General features: G+C 46.5%; 1 protein-coding gene across 3 annotated transcripts in view; it reads left to right on the top strand.

Annotated features, from left to right (window-relative positions):
- Positions 1–16,845, top strand: part of ASAP1 (ArfGAP with SH3 domain, ankyrin repeat and PH domain 1) — a 328,274-nt gene that overhangs the window by 160,537 nt on the left and 150,892 nt on the right. The window lies entirely within an intron of this gene.

Here is a 16,845-nt window from a genome sequence, read left to right as displayed (position 1 = left end):
ATGGTTCTTTGGGGGGCGCTCTGTTGCTGGTCCGTGTGTGTGTGTGGGGGGGGATTTTGGGATGGTTCTTTGGGGGGCGCTCTGTTGCTGGTCCTTGTGTGTGTGGGATTTTGGGATGGTTCTTTGTGGGGTGTTCTGTTGCTGGTCCATGTGTGTGTGTGTGGGGGGGATGTTGGGATAGTTCTTTGTGGGGCGCTCTGTTGCTGGTCCTTGTGTGTGTGGGGGGGGATTTTGGGATGGTTCTTTGTGGGGCGCTCTGTTGCTGGTCTGTGTGTGTGTGTGGGGGGGGATTTTGGGATGGTTCTTTGTGGGGCGCTCTGTTGCTGGTCTGTGTATGTGTGTGGGGGGGGATTTTGGGATGGTTCTTTGTGGGGCGCTCTGTTGCTGGTCCGCGTGTGTGTGTGGGGGGGGATTTTGGGATGGTTCTTTGTGGGGCGCTCTGTTGCTGGTCCGTGTGTGTGTGTGGGGGGGGATTTTGGGATGGTTCTTTGTGGGGCGCTGTGTTGCTGGTCCATGTGTGTGTGTGGGGGGGATTTTGGGATAGTTCTTTGTGGGGCGCTCTGTTGCTGGTCCATGTGTGTGTGTGTGGGGGGGATGTTGGGATAGTTCTTTGGGGGGCGCTCTGTTGCTGGTCCTTGTGTGTGTGGGATTTTGGGATGGTTCTTTGTGGGGCGCTGTGTTGCTGGTCCATGTGTGTGTGTGTGGGGGGGATGTTGGGATAGTTCTTTGTGGGGCGCTCTGTTGCTGGTCTGTGTGTGTGTGTGTGGGGGGGGATTTTGGGATGGTTCTTTGTGGGTCATCCTGGTGCTGGTCCTTGTGTGTGTGGGATTTTCGGATGGTTCTTTGTGGGGTGCTGTGTTGCTGGTCCATGTGTGTGTGTGGGGGATTTTGGGATAGTTCTTTGTGGGGCGCTGTGTTGCTGGTCCATGTGTGTGTGTGGGGGGGATTTTGGGATAGTTCTTTGTGGGGCGCTCTGTTGCTGGTCTTGTGTGTGGGGGATTTTGGGATGGTTCTTTGGGGGGCACTCTGTTGCTGGTCCTTGTGTGTGTGGGATTTTGGGATGGTTCTTTGTGGGGTGTTCTGTTGCTGGTCCTTGTGTGTGTGGGATTTTGGGATGGTTCTTTGTGGGGCGCTGTGTTGCTGGTCCATGTGTGTGTGTGGGGGGGATTTTGGGATGGTTCTTTGGGGGGCGCTCTGTTGCTGGTCCGTGTGTGTGTGTGGGGGGGGATTTTGGGATGGTTCTTTGGGGGGCGCTCTGTTGCTGGTCCTTGTGTGTGTGGGATTTTGGGATGGTTCTTTGTGGGGTGTTCTGTTGCTGGTCCATGTGTGTGTGTGTGGGGGGGATGTTGGGATAGTTCTTTGTGGGGCGCTCTGTTGCTGGTCCTTGTGTGTGTGGGGGGGGATTTTGGGATGGTTCTTTGTGGGGCGCTCTGTTGCTGGTCTGTGTGTGTGTGTGGGGGGGGATTTTGGGATGGTTCTTTGTGGGTCATCCTGGTGCTGGTCCTTGTGTGTGTGGGATTTTGGGATGGTTCTTTGTGGGGTGCTGTGTTGCTGGTCCATGTGTGTGTGTGGGGGATTTTGGGATAGTTCTTTGTGGGGCGCTGTGTTGCTGGTCCATGTGTGTGTGTGGGGGGGATTTTGGGATAGTTCTTTGTGGGGCGCTCTGTTGCTGGTCTTGTGTGTGGGGGATTTTGGGATGGTTCTTTGGGGGGCACTCTGTTGCTGGTCCTTGTGTGTGGGGGATTTTGGGATGGTTCTTTGGGGGGCACTCTGTTGCTGGTCCTTGTGTGTGTGGGATTTTGGGATGGTTCTTTGTGGGGTGTTCTGTTGCTGGTCCTTGTGTGTGTGGGATTTTGGGATGGTTCTTTGTGGGGCGCTGTGTTGCTGGTCCATGTGTGTGTGTGGGGGGGATTTTGGGATGGTTCTTTGGGGGGCGCTCTGTTGCTGGTCCGTGTGTGTGTGTGGGGGGGGATTTTGGGATGGTTCTTTGGGGGGCGCTCTGTTGCTGGTCCTTGTGTGTGTGGGATTTTGGGATGGTTCTTTGTGGGGTGTTCTGTTGCTGGTCCATGTGTGTGTGTGTGGGGGGGATGTTGGGATAGTTCTTTGTGGGGCGCTCTGTTGCTGGTCCTTGTGTGTGTGGGGGGGGATTTTGGGATGGTTCTTTGTGGGGCGCTCTGTTGCTGGTCTGTGTGTGTGTGTGGGGGGGGATTTTGGGATGGTTCTTTGTGGGTCATCCTGGTGCTGGTCCTTGTGTGTGTGGGATTTTGGGATGGTTCTTTGTGGGGTGCTGTGTTGCTGGTCCATGTGTGTGTGTGGGGGATTTTGGGATAGTTCTTTGTGGGGCGCTGTGTTGCTGGTCCATGTGTGTGTGTGGGGGGGATTTTGGGATAGTTCTTTGTGGGGCGCTCTGTTGCTGGTCTTGTGTGTGGGGGATTTTGGGATGGTTCTTTGGGGGGCACTCTGTTGCTGGTCCTTGTGTGTGTGGGATTTTGGGATGGTTCTTTGTGGGGTGTTCTGTTGCTGGTCCTTGTGTGTGTGGGATTTTGGGATGGTTCTTTGTGGGGCGCTGTGTTGCTGGTCCATGTGTGTGTGTGGGGGGGATTTTGGGATAGTTATTTGTGGGGCGCTCTGTTGCTGGTCCTTGTGTGTGTGTGGGGGGATTTTGGGATGGTTCTTTGTGGGGCGCTCTGTTGCTGGTCCGTGTGTGTGGGGGGGGATTTTGGGATGGTTCTTTGTGGGGCACTGTGTTGCTGGTCCATGTGTGTGTGTGGTAGGGATTTTGGGATAGTTCTTTGTGGGGCGCTCTGTTGCTGGTCCTTGTGTGTGTGGGGGGGATTTTGGGATGGTTCTTTGTGGGGCGCTCTGTTGCTGGTCCGTGTGTGGGGGGGGGGATTTTGGGATGGTTCTTTGTGGGGCGCTGTGTTGCTGGTCCATGTGTGTGTGTGGTAGGGATTTTGGGATAGTTCTTTGTGGGGCGCTCTGTTGCTGGTCCTTGTGTGTGTGGGGGGGGATTTTGGGATGGTTCTTTGTGGGGCGCTGTGTTGCTGGTCCTTGTGTGTGTGGTAGGGATTTTGGGATAGTTCTTTGTGGGGCGCTCTGTTGCTGGTCCGTGTGTGTGTGTGGGGGGGATTTTGGGATGGTTCTTTGTGGGTCATCCTGGTGCTGGTCCTTGTGTAGAGAGGTCTGAGGATGGACAGCCTTGTGTTTGGTGCTCTGGAGCTCTAGTTGGTCCTTGTGGTGAAACTAATCTTGTGACTTGAGACGATGGTGAGAATTCTTAGCAACGACCTGTAGCACATTGTGTGATCTCAGCATGTGTGGAAACTGAATAAGCGTAGCCCGCTCTGCTGTTTCCGAGACCCTATCCTCCTGTGGCCGGCACACAGCAACAGATACTCCCAACTCAGCCATGAATGACTGAAATGGGAATAGACCTTTAAGTCTATGTGCTATACAGTACACTGCCTCTCCATGCTGCACAGACTTGTTTTAGGCCCTTCCCACCCAGCCTGCACAGTATGCTGCAGCTTCAGGATAAAGCAAGGCAAGGGGTAAGGAGCATTGTGTTTTTTTGTGGATATTTTCTTATCCCATTGACTAATACTCGCAACATCACTGTCCTCCCACAATGGTACACCGACCATCTGGAGCGACTTCATTACAATATTGGCCGTTGCGTTAATTTTAGATCCCTCCGGGGGTGGAGCAGGTAGCAGAGAAGTCACCCTTGCACTGGCACAGCGATGAATTATTTATAGAGGAGGAAGCCCGGGCGCTGGGGATGTGTATCCTGAGCCACGCTTATCATCTGCCAGCTCGGTGGCCAAGAAAAGCAACTCGTGGCTCTCTCCGCCACAGTGTACCGCCGGCGCCCTGGACAGAGGCAGCAGAAGACATGGCAGGAAGCATGTGTCACTTCTCCCACACATCTCTTGGCTCTGCTGCATGGCGAGGAATGTGACCATGGAGAGAGGTCCAGGCCGTCTTCAATCCTTCATAAATTAGCTTTTTTTTTTTTTTGCTTTTAAGTGGATGATTCCATTTGTTTTTTAGCCTTTCCAGACATTTTTGCAGCTGCGTGGCGACAGGTAGGACGCCAGCGTAGAATGGCGCATACTGCTGCGGGTTCGCATGTATAGACGGCGCGATACCCCGGGATGGAGTCTGGATTATTTACCTGCGAGGGGTCACATTCCTCCTGTGTCTTGTATCTGCTGTGACAGTATATCATCCGAGTAATGCGGCCATACCTGTTCTTTATCTCACCCATCTGAATCTTAGGACACCCGGCTCCCCAGAACACGAAAATTTTAATTGTTCCAGTGCAAGACAAAAGAAAAAAATAAAAAAACAAAGCAACTTTACAAATAGTTTAAGCTTAAAAAATAACTGCCTCCGTTTTGCGTATACAGCCCTTATGCCGATCTACGTGTCTCCATGGTTACAGCCTACAAACAAACCAGGTGTAGTCTGATTTCGCTGTCATGTACTTTCCTCTGTTTGCCCCCTAGAGGAGTGGAGAGTGAATAGTAAAAGTCTTTGTTTTGTGTATACAGCTCCGGTGCGGGCCTATGTGTCTCCATGCAACAGACTGCATACAAAACCCCTTGTTTTTCCAATTCTCCCCTGCATTAGGGCAAAGAGGGAGAGAAGGCTGCAGGATCAGACTACAACGGTTTGTTTGTAGTCTGTTGGCATGGAGACACATAGAGCTGCATAGGAGCTGTGTTCTCAGAATGAAGAATTGTAGTATTTGGAGTGCTGATAGAATTTTTTTTTCAGATATTATATTATCTCACATGGCTAGAAGTGTGAAAGCTCTGCCTGATCATACGTAACATTTGGATTTGTTCTCCGCTTCTGTAGCTTTCTCGCACATTTCTGGTAATGCGTTGTTGTTGTTGTGTTAACAAAACCAACCAGATTGGATCCGTCTCATTTTCTGTTCAGAGTTGTGTCACCGCGCAGATTGCATGAAAGCCGCAGTCACCGGTGAGCTCCGCCATTGTCTCCTGCAAATATTGTGACAGCAGGGAGGACATTTACACTTCATCATAAGACTTTATACTCCACTCACACCCAAAGCGGTGCATGAAATGCATCTCTGCTGACAGCCAGGAGCCATAAAGCCCTTCAGTATTCATGCACGCTCGCCTCAGCTGAGCATGCACGTGTTCTTAATGGGGAGCGAGGAATAAGAAACTATGAGACCCCTAATTAAAAACAAAAAAATGAAGGTTAAAATTCATCACACCTGATCCTTCTTTTTTCTGATGCAAAAGGCTGATTGTTCCTCCAGAATAGTCAGGTTTGGCCGACGTTCCTATGTGAAAAATTATTGGCTAAAAATATATATATTTTTTGCAATTGGATTTCATTTAAAAAAAAAATTTTGGTTTCCCTGCATATTGCTGGGCAGAATGAGACAACTGAGATTCTATCAGTGAGCTGGTTCTAGAAAAGAATTTGTCTCTGTCTTTTTCAGAGATTTTCTTAGGTAATTTATGACCACATCAAAGTTCTGCTCAACTTTGATGTGATCTGTGATCCACACAGAGGAACTACAAAAAAAAACGACAGCTAAGAGCTCACTGACAAATCCCCAGTCAATTTATTCTGCAGTCAGAAATGTGCTGGGAAACAAAGAACCGGTAGGAGGAAAAAATGTTTAATGAAACCTAATTGCAATAACTGATTTTTTTTTAGCTCAGAACTCTTGCATTTAAAGATGATCTTTCACCAGATTTTTCATGTTGAACTGGATGCAGGATGTGACGCACGCTGCAGAGCGGAATAAAACTTTTTTTTTTCTATTATTTCACTTCTCTGTTGAAGCGTTATTAGCAAGCAAAGTTTTTGGCATCTAATTAGTTAACACCCACTTGGGCTTAAAAAAAAAAAGTTATCAGATAGTTTTCACTGATTTAATTTCGATAAATTTAAGTCCAAGTAGGGTGTGTTCTCCTTTCCTTTGAGTGTTCCTGCCTGCCTATGATTGGTCAGCATCATACAGGGAGAAGAAGTACACGCCCCCAGTGAAAACTATCTGATAACTTTTTTTTTAAGCCAAAGTGAGTGTTAACTCATTAGGTACCAAATACTTTTATCGCTAATATCTCTGCAACGGAAAGGCAAAATAAAAATATATATATTTCGCTCTGCAGCCTCTTTTATATAATGTGTCCAATTCAACATGAAGAATTTGGTGAAAGGTCCTCTTTAAAACATATAAATATAAAATTGTACCCTAGGATGTCATTATTTTTTCAAGTAGGATTTTTCGTTAACTCACAGGATAGAGGATAAATGTCTATTCTCTGGAGGTCCCACCCCTGGGTCCTTAGCCTTCGTACTTCCTAGCTACTGGTGTCCTTTTGCTCTGTTCAATTGTTTATGGGATTGCTGGAGATATCCAAGGGGAAGCGAAGGATTAGTACTATCATTCTAGCGATCGATGATGGTCAGATTGATCAGACATGTGAATAGGCGATAAATGTATTTTAGGGTAAAACCAAACACATGATATAATAGCGGCTGCAGAGCTGAATAAAACTTTTTTTTTTTGTAATTTCGGCTCTCCGTGCGAATATTAGCAATCAAAGTATTTGGTACCTAATGAGTTAACTTTTTTATAAGTCCAAGTGGGTGTTATCAGACAGTTTTCACTGGGGGCGTGTTCTTCTTCCCCCTGTATGATGCTGACCAATCATAATCTAGCAGCAGCATTCATAGGAAAAGAACACGTTCCCCCATAGCTTAGAGCAGATTTCCCAGTGTCTGATCTGGGCTGACCTCCTGCAGGAGTCCGTGTGGGGAGAGGGGCACTGAAAAAACATGAACAATTTGGTGAAATACCCTCCTTAACTGAGAATCCATCAGTGAGCTGGTTCTGACGGAGGGATTTTGGGTTTGTACACTCAACTCTTTTTTTGCGTGAGCCCCCTTCCCCCCCCCCCCCGCACGAAAAACACAGCAAAGTAAATGAGATTTCTGAGATCTCATGCACATGCTGCTTATTTGTTCCTTGCAGCATGTCATTTCTTTCAGTTTTTTGAATACATTCTAATGACTGGGTGAAAAAAAAATTATTAAAAACACACTTTTTTTATGCAGCATTTTTTTTTTTGCAAGTTTTGACATGCTTTGGATGCAAAAATCTCTGCCAAATATACTTGTTGTCCAGGACTTTTGTATTGATGGCTTATCCTTAGAATAGGTCATCAATATCTGATCGCCGATCAGCTGTTTCCGAAGCCGGCGGCCGAGTGTGCTGAGTTGCGGAGCTGCGCAGTTACGTCAACTGCATAGTGGCCGCTGTCGGGTACTGCACAGCCACCCATTATTGATTCGAATACAGGGAGTTGACCTGCAGTACCCGGCCCGGCCACTATGCCGTTGACTGAGCTGTTTGGTGTAGCTCCACAACGCAGCACATCTGGTCAGCACCAGGAACAGATGATCAGCAGACATTTATGACCTATTCTAAGGATAGGCCATCAATATAAAAGTCATTTAACGTGAGCACATATTTGTCTTTTTCTCAGCTGATTTATGGCACGTGGTAGGTTGGGGGGTCCTGCTGCAGATTTTGCATTGGGGCCCTGTACAGAGCCTCTGCTCGCACTCTCGTGTGACCCGTCCCTAGGACTGACCCGGTGCTCCGGGAGGCAGCGCTCGCTCCGCTTTCCCCGCCGCTCCGGCTTTTGTTTTTCTCATTTATTGTGGAGCCGCGTCATTTGCATACGTCTCCAGGATAATCATTGGCAGGATCCGCGCTTAATAAAAGACAGACACGCTGGTGGTAAAGCAAAATATGCTGGACGCTGCGAAAGATCATCACATGATGATGAGGATTAAATCTGTCGACTGCTGGAAAGTATTTTTTTCTCTCTCTTTTTCCAGCCGGAGCTTTTCATGCAAGTGATCCATTTGTGGAGGGGCATGAATACTTTTTTTCTTTCTTTTTGACGGGCAGATTTCTCACTTTGAAACTCTGCAACTTTAAACATGTTTTACTTATTTTATACTAATTGTAAAGTGGTTTGTTGTAGGTTCTCCTCTATTCACATCCAAAGCTGCAGTCAAAATCTTGCTGGAATTAAAAAACGCAATGAGAGATCCAACATAACGGAGTCTAGCATTAATGTGAACTGAACCTAAACTGGAAGCCAATAAAATACTGGATGCAGCTCTGGATGTGACTAGAGCATAACACACAATGCAAGATCCTTACAGCATAAGAAAAGTATTAGCAATTACTCCACATTACACAGCGACATAAAACCTATCTACATGGGGCGTATGGTCTGTGTGTATGGACTCTGAGGACTGTGATTACCAGGAGAATGAATGATGGCGTGCCGCCAAAGCCTGACAGGAGAGAGGAATACAAGAAAGAAACCCCCCGCCGAGCAGAGAAGAAACCTCCTGAGAGGTCCGAGAAATGTGACCCCCCCCCCTGCAGAATATGGATCCTGATTACTGGGAAAAATCTGGGGAGGAAACGATCCGAACAAGAAGAGCCGATTATAGAGGATTTCACTGTATATTCACCAATGTCAGCAGAGAAGAGGCCAGATCACAGAGCGAGGCATTACTCATCAGGACCTCTGTCCATCCCATAGATAGAGAGAGAGATGGATGCCTCTTTTGCTCGCCCCCTGCCTCTTTTGCTCGCCCCCTGCCTCTTTTGCTCGCCCCCTGCCTCTTTTGCTCGCCCCCTGCCTCTTTTGCTCGCCCCCTGCCTCTTTTGCTCGCCCCCTGCCTCTTTTGCTCGCCCCCTGCCTCTTTTGCTCGCCCCCTGCCTCTTTTGCTCGCCCCCTGCCTCTTTTGCTCGCCCCCTGCCTCTTTTGCTCGCGCTCCCTGCCTCTTTTGCTCGCGCTCCCTGCCTCTTTTGCTCGCGCTCCTTGCCTCTTTTGCTCGCGCTCCCTGCCTCTTTTGCTCGCGTTCCCTGCCTCTTTTGCTCGCGCTCCCTGCCTCTTTTGCTCGCGCTCCCTGCCTCTTTTGCTCGCGCTCCCTGCCTCTTTTGCTCGCGCTCCCTGCCTCTTTTGCTCGCGCTCCCTGCCTCTTTTGCTCGCGCTCCCTGCCTCTTTTGCTCGCTCTCTGTCTCTCTATTTTATCTAGTCCTGACATCTTTAACTTCTAGAACTTTGTGATCGACTTTCAAACTAAAATCTTCCAGTGTTTTGAATTCTTGGACGGAGCCGGGTGTTTCCCTGGCAGATTCTTCTATATACAATTTTGAATTTTCCTCTCTTTGTCTGTGGCTCCTCGGTCACATGAACTGCACAGAAGCCTGACTATAAGACGACCCGATCCTTCTCTCCAGAATCATCCATGCTGATTAATAAGCACAATATATATGTTTGTGTACATGAAGAATAACACTATTTCTGGCCATTATATGACTTGTATCCTGTATTTTTCACTAGTTTTTCCCTTTTCTCTCAAATTTTCAGTTGTCTGTAAGCTGGTGGGTGGAGAAGAGATGCTATGGTATGTCCTATACACAGCACACACAGACATGAGGGATTCCTGCTCTCCTGTCTCTGTGTAATCCAGCACACGAGGGGGGTGCGAGTGCGTGGGTTGCCGTACTCTACTGTATCCAGTCCATGGGCTCTATAGGTACAGACGAAGGTCCGGATGTGGTCCCCGGGTCTGCATTAATGGCATCTCACAGTTCACACATTGCAGAACGACCTGTAGCTTTGCTCTTCCTGATCCTGCTTCATGGACTGCAGTGTAGACTGACACCAAAGGGAGAAATATCAGAAGTATAGGCTGAAGATGAGAAATCAAGAATCAGCCGACGTCTCACAAGAAAACTCATCACAGAAGGCTGTGAGCGCAGGATTCAGATCCTCGCCGAGGCCGTCTGTTCCCGAAATGTCGCGTCTCTCTGTTTAATAATATTTCACGACTATACGGCGCAGTATTTATAGAAGCTTCTGAAGATCCGCAGCTCTGCTCTCCCGGTGTGTGGGCATAGCTGGTGGCGGTGGTATTTCTGTAATCCCGAGCCTTTCATATCCCAGAATATTTCTCTCTGACATTTAGGAGGGGTAGTGGGGTGCTGCTGTCATTTCTCCTCGTAAAAATGTGACTCTGCCATTGCACCAGACCTCCAGAGCAGCGCTCTGAATTCTTCTCCTCGTTAACAGCGGTTCATCTCCATAGATAAATGTCTGACATCGGTGCTCAGTTCTTTGCACTTATCATCGTCTGAGCTACTACAATAATTTGCCACCTGATAACGTTATACCAGCAGAATTATAAAGTAAAGGGACAGGGGGGAATTTTTTTTTGCTATAAGTGAAACGCGCAGCGAAAGCCTCGACTTGCTGTAGGTTTAAAATCCAAACTTCGTGTCTATTTCTGCCTGGAAAACCCCTACATGTGAAAATAGCCTTAGAGGCTGATACATAATGCAATTTCCATCCAGACTTTCCTGGCGGAATAATCAGCCGGGATCACGGATCCTTTACTACGGTCCGTTTCGTCCAACAAGACTGTGGCAAGGAGCTGCCGTCCACTAGGGTTGGATGTGGGGTGGCAGCTCGCATGCTTGACTGGCTGCAGACATAATTGTGCTGGTGGGGAAGGACAGAGAAGTGGGGTCCCACCTTGTAGCGATCAGTGGAGATCCCAACAGCCGGACCCCCGCTGATCCATTGCTCTAAGCAGGAATGTTGCATTTTGCAGGAGACCATGCACACAATGGTGGAGCTGGTGAGGAGCCCCAGATAAGTTGCGTTCTGCAGAGTCGCTAACAGTGATGCGAATGTTCCCTCCACGAGCGGCAGCATGACCGGGTGCACCCGCGATTGTAAAACACGGCACTGTATGGATCCCAGCTGCTGGCGACCCTGGTGTGGCACGCCATCAATCTTAATGAGTGCTGGGGTAAAACAAGATAAATGGGAGGAGATGATTAAATAAATACCATCAATGTGGATGAAAAGGGAAGGAAAATAAAGAGAAAAATGTTGAAAAAAAAAACCCCCATAAGATATAAGTAGGGGGTTTAAGGCATTGTATCCCCTCTATGACAGCTGTGCATGCGAGTAATCTGCACATTTCGGGTCATTTCTTTCTCCCTTCTAGTTATACACTTTCTCTCCTGGCTGAATGGGCAGGATCTAATCTGTCCAATCAGGTGTTTCTCTCCTCCCCTCTCACAGCATAAGTGTCAGACGGAACTGCAGCTGCATCTCCTTCCTACCCTCCCCTCCCAAATTTATTGCTTTGCTCTAGTTCAGACAGATTTTTTTTCATTTTTTTTTTTTAAAGGAGGAAGATTGTGAGAAATAAACTCTCTGAATTTTGCATCATGCAATACACAGCTTACTAGTTTTTCCACCCAGCATCCTAAGGCCCGCGAATGGTTACGAGCCAGTTCCAGAGTTTCTGCATAAGTTGCAGATAATAAATTTTGCTACCTTCTCCCCCTATTCTGTGTCCTCCGTCTGCGCTTCCTGCTGGCAGGATGACAACGCTGCAGCAAATACTGCAGCCACGCATCCGTCCTTGGGTTTGGGTACGGCACGTAGCCATTTTGCAATAATATGAAGACGTCTCCTGACAATCCCTCCTTCTTCCTATAGCCAAAGTCTTTTTTCTTTTTTTTTTTTTTAAGTTTTGAGATTTATTTTTTTTTTTTGTGTGCAAATTTCACATTAAAATTCTCAGCGAGCGTCGGCTTCTGCAGATGAGGCGGCAGACAGGTTAGAGGCGCACGGTGAAAGTTTGCCCCCCGGCAATGCTGAAATGGAGATGGTCGGGGAAGATTGCCAAAATGAATGCTGCGTCCGGGCACGCTCATCTGCAAAATAAATGTGCAGCTATTCCCAGCGAGGGGGGGTATTGTAGTCAGGAGGAAACTGGAACGCTTCATTTCTAGGGTCCCTACAGGCCATGGTCCACAAGTGCAATGTAAAATTATATCTATCTGGCCCCTGATGATTCAGAAAGCTCAATAATCTAGAATAATATCTGGTTTAGGATAGTCCAAAAAATATCCACTTATCTATTACACACCTACCCGCACGGCTACATCGTAGCAAACCATCAGCAAACTTCATTCTGCACCCATTCGCTTCCAAGACCTATGTTGCAGATCCTTGCACATGAGTGCTGCTGTGGAGGGACGCAGAGTTATACCAGCACTGTGGTCCCTCAGGATCCCGACCGTAGGTCATCACTGGATAAAATGGGAAGACCCCTTCCCGCAAAATGAAATATTAGACAAAAGGGAACCTGAGTAGCCCCACAGCTTCTGCATTATTAATGAGCAATTACCTAACACTCCTGTTAAAACAACAAAAAAAAAAAGTGTAATTCCAAATTTGCCCACCGGAGGCGATGCAGGGATTTTGAACACTTACTGCTGCTTCCCCACAGATCACACCTGATTGATGGTGATTGCAGCAAAAAATGATGTGATCAGTTTATTGTAAAGGACCTTTATAACATATTTTTATTTATTTTTTATTTGGACCCACAGCCCTACAAAATAGCAGTGCATCACGTAAGCTACAACATATAAGAAAGAAAACATTTTTCAAAATGTAGGTCGGTAACCTCTTTGTGACTTGCAGTGTATACTTGTGTTACACGTCCGCTGCAGGCTCGGGAGCTGATCCCGCTCCACTCAGGTTCTGTTCCTTGGAGGAAAGCGCAAGAACGAGTAAAAAAAAAATAAAAAAATTGGCCAGTCAGAAAGTGGTTAAATAAATGTGGTAATTTAGAATCTGTATTCGCTCATATTTACCCTTTTTGTAAATCGTGAAATTTTGTTAAAAAAAAAATTAGGAATGATCCAGGGTTGAATAGTTTTGCATAGCACTGTAAAAGCTTGTATGCCTCCAGGTGGTGCAGCGCTCTCAGGGGGGAGAAGCCGCGCCCCTGCACGTGACGGAGGTGATCATTATGTGGGAGGTTTGCTGGGTATAAACAGCCATTTATATTCTCGTTTGAAATGTCGAGAGGCGTAATAATGATAATAATGATAGTGTAGAGCGCAGGAAGGAATACTCTGAATATACCGTGATTAGCCCTCCGCAACCAGCCAGCGTACTCCGCTGATAGACGGAACGTCTGTTTACCCGCAATGGCCATGATAACCGTAGAGCTCAACGGTGGCAGATCACTGCTACCCAGAACAACCACGGAGGGGCAGTAATGGTGGCCACTGGATGTCTACCCTCCATGTGTCATCTGCCAACACAAATCAGAGTCTCCTGCCTTTGTGAAGTGCGTTAAAGAAACATCCACTTTCTGTTGCAGTCACTGTGTACATACATCACATTACTGATCCTGAGTTATATCCTGTATTATACTCCAGAGCTGCACTCACTATTCTGCTGATGCAGTCACTGTGTACATACATTACATTACTGATCCTGTACTAATCCTGAGTTATATCCTGTATTATACTCCAGAGCTGTACTCACTATTCTGCTGGTGCAGTCACTGTGTACATACATTACATTACTGATCCTGAGTTATATCCTGTATTATACTCCAGAGCTGCACTCACTATTCTGCTGGTGCAGTCACTGTGTACATACATTACATTACTGATCCTGAGTTATATCCTGTATTATACTCCAGAGCTGCACTCACTATTCTGCTGGTGCAGTCACTGTGCACATACATTACATTACTGATCCTGAGTTACATCCTATATTATACTCCAGAGCTGCACTCACTATTCTGCTGGTGCAGTCACTGTGTACATACATTACATTACTGATCCTGAGTTATATCCTGTATTATACTCCAGAGCTGCACTCACTATTCTGCTGGTGCAGTCACTGTGCACATACATTACATTACTGATCCTGAGTTACATCCTATATTATACTCCAGAGCTGCACTCACTATTCTGCTGGTACAGTCACTGTGTACATACATTACATTACTGATCCTGTACTGATCCTGAGTTACCTCCTGTATTATACCCCAGAGCTGCACTCACTATTCTGCTGGTGCAGTCACTGTGTACATACATTACATTACTGATCCTGTACTGATCCTGAGTTACATCCTGTATTATACTCCAGAGCTGTACTCACTATTCTGCTGGTGCAGTCACTGTGAACATACATTACATTACTGATCCTGAGTTATATCCTGTATTATACCCCAGAGCTGCACTCATTATTCTGCTGGTGGAGTCACTGTGTACATACATTACATTACTGACCCTGTACTGATCCTGAGTTACATCCTGTATTATACTCCAGAGCTGCACTCACTATTCTGCTGGTGCAGTCACTGTGTACATACATTACTGATCCTGTACTGATCCTGAGTTATATCCTGTATTATACTCCAGAGCTGTACTCACTATTCTGCTGGTGCAGTCACTGTGTACATACATTACATTACTGATCCTGAGTTACATCCCGTATTATACTCCAGAGCTGCACTCATTATTCTTCTGGGGCAGTCACTGTGTACATACATTGCATTACTGATCCTGAGTTACATCCTGTATTATACTCCAGAGCTGCACTCATTATTCTGCTGGTGCAGTCACTGTGTACATACATTGCATTACTGATCCTGTACTGATCCTGAGTTACATCCTGTATTATACTCCAGAGCTGCACTCACTATTCTGCTGGTGCAGTCACTGTGTACATACATTACTGATCCTGTACTGATCCTGAGTTATATCCTGTATTATACTCCAGAGCTGTACTCACTATTCTGCTGGTGCAGTCACTGTGTACATACATTACATTACTGATCCTGAGTTACATCCCGTATTATACTCCAGAGCTGCACTCATTATTCTTCTGGGGCAGTCACTGTGTACATACATTGCATTACTGATCCTGAGTTACATCCTGTATTATACTCCAGAGCTGCACTCATTATTCTGCTGGTGCAGTCACTGTGTACATACATTGCATTACTGATCCTGTACTGATCCTGAGTTACCTCCTGTATTATACTCCAGAGCTACACTCACTATTCTGCTGGCGCAGTCACTGTGTACATACATTACATTACTGATCCTGTACTGATCCTGAGTTACCTTCTGTATTATACTCCAGAGCTGCACTCACTATTCTGCTGGCGCAGTCACTGTGTACATACATTACATTACTGATCCCGAGTTACATCCTGTATTATACTCCAGAGCTGCACTCACTGTTCTGCTGGTGCAGTCACTGTGTACATACATTACATTACTGATCCTGAGTTACATCCTGTATTATCCTCCAGAGCTGCACTCACTATTCTGCTGGCGCAGTCACTGTGTACATACATTACTCATCCTGTACTGATCCTGAGTTACATCCTGTATTATACTCCAGAGCTGCACTCACTATTCTTCTGGTGCAGTCACTGTGTACATACATTACATTACTGATCCGGAGTTACATCCTGTATTATACCCCAGACCTGCACTCACTATTCTGCTGGTGCAGTCACTGTGTACATACATTACATTACTGATCCTGTACTGATCCTGAGTTATATCCTGTATTACACTCCAGAGCTGCACTCACTATTCTGCTGGTGCAGTCACTGTGTACATACATTACATTACTGATCCTGTACTGATCCTGAGTTACATCCTGTATTATACCCCAGAGCTGCACTCACTATTCTGCTGGTGCAGTCACTGTGTACATACATTACATTACTGATCCTGAGTTACATACTGTATTATACTCCAGAGCTGCACTCACTATTCTGCTGGTGCAGTCACTGTGTACATACATTACTGATCCTGTACTGATCCTGAGTTACATCCTGTATTACACTCCAGAGCTGCACTCAATATTCTGCTGGTGCAGTCACTGTGTACATACATTACATTACTGACCCTGTACTGATCCTGAGTTACATCCTGTATTATACCCCAGAGCTGCACTCACTATTCTGCTGGTGCAGTCACTGTGTACTTACATTACTGATCCTGTACTGATCCTGAGTTACATCCTGTATTATACCCCAGAGCTGCACTCACTATTCTGCTGGTGCAGTCACTGTGTACATACATTACATTACTGATCCTGAGTTACATACTGTATTATACTCCAGAGCTGCACTCACTATTCTGCTGGTGCAGTCACTGTGTACATACATTACTGATCCTGTACTGATCCTGAGTTACATCCTGTATTATACTCCAGAGCTGCACTCACTATTCTGCTGGTGCAGTCACTGTGTACATACATTACATTACTGATCCTGAGTTACATCCTGTATTATACTCCAGAGCTGCCCTCACTATTCTGCTGGTGCAGTCACTGTGTACATACATTACTGATCCTGAGTTACATCCTGTATTATACTCCAGAGCTGCACTCACTATTCTGCTGGTGCAGTCACTGTGTACATACATTACATTACTGATCCTGTACTGATCCTGAGTTACATCCTGTATTACACTCCAGAGCTGCACTCACTATTCTGCTGGTGCAGTCACTGTGTACATACATTACATTACTGACCCTGTAGTGATCCTGAGTTACATCCTGTATTATACCCCAGAGCTCCACTCACTATTCTGCTGGTGCAGTCACTGTGTACATACATTACATTACTAATCCTGTACTGATCCTGAGTTGCACTCCAGAGCTGCACTCACTATTCTGCTGGTGCAGTTACTGTGTACATACATTACAGTACTGATCCTGAGTTACATCCTGTATTATACCCCAGAGCTGCACTCACTATTCTGCTGCTGCAGTCACTGTGTACATACATTACAGTACTGATCCTGAGTTACATCCTGTATTATACCCCAGAGCTGCACTCACTATTCTGCTGGTGCAGTCACTGTGTACATACATTACATTACTAATCCTGTACTGATCC

Source organism: Phyllobates terribilis, unplaced genomic scaffold (genome assembly GCF_046119375.1).
Source record: "Phyllobates terribilis strain yellow unplaced genomic scaffold, ASM4611937v1 Scaffold_4__5_contigs__length_816908805, whole genome shotgun sequence".
Lineage (NCBI taxonomy): Eukaryota > Metazoa > Chordata > Amphibia > Anura > Dendrobatidae > Phyllobates > Phyllobates terribilis.
This window is presented reverse-complemented; position numbering and strand designations above follow the sequence as displayed.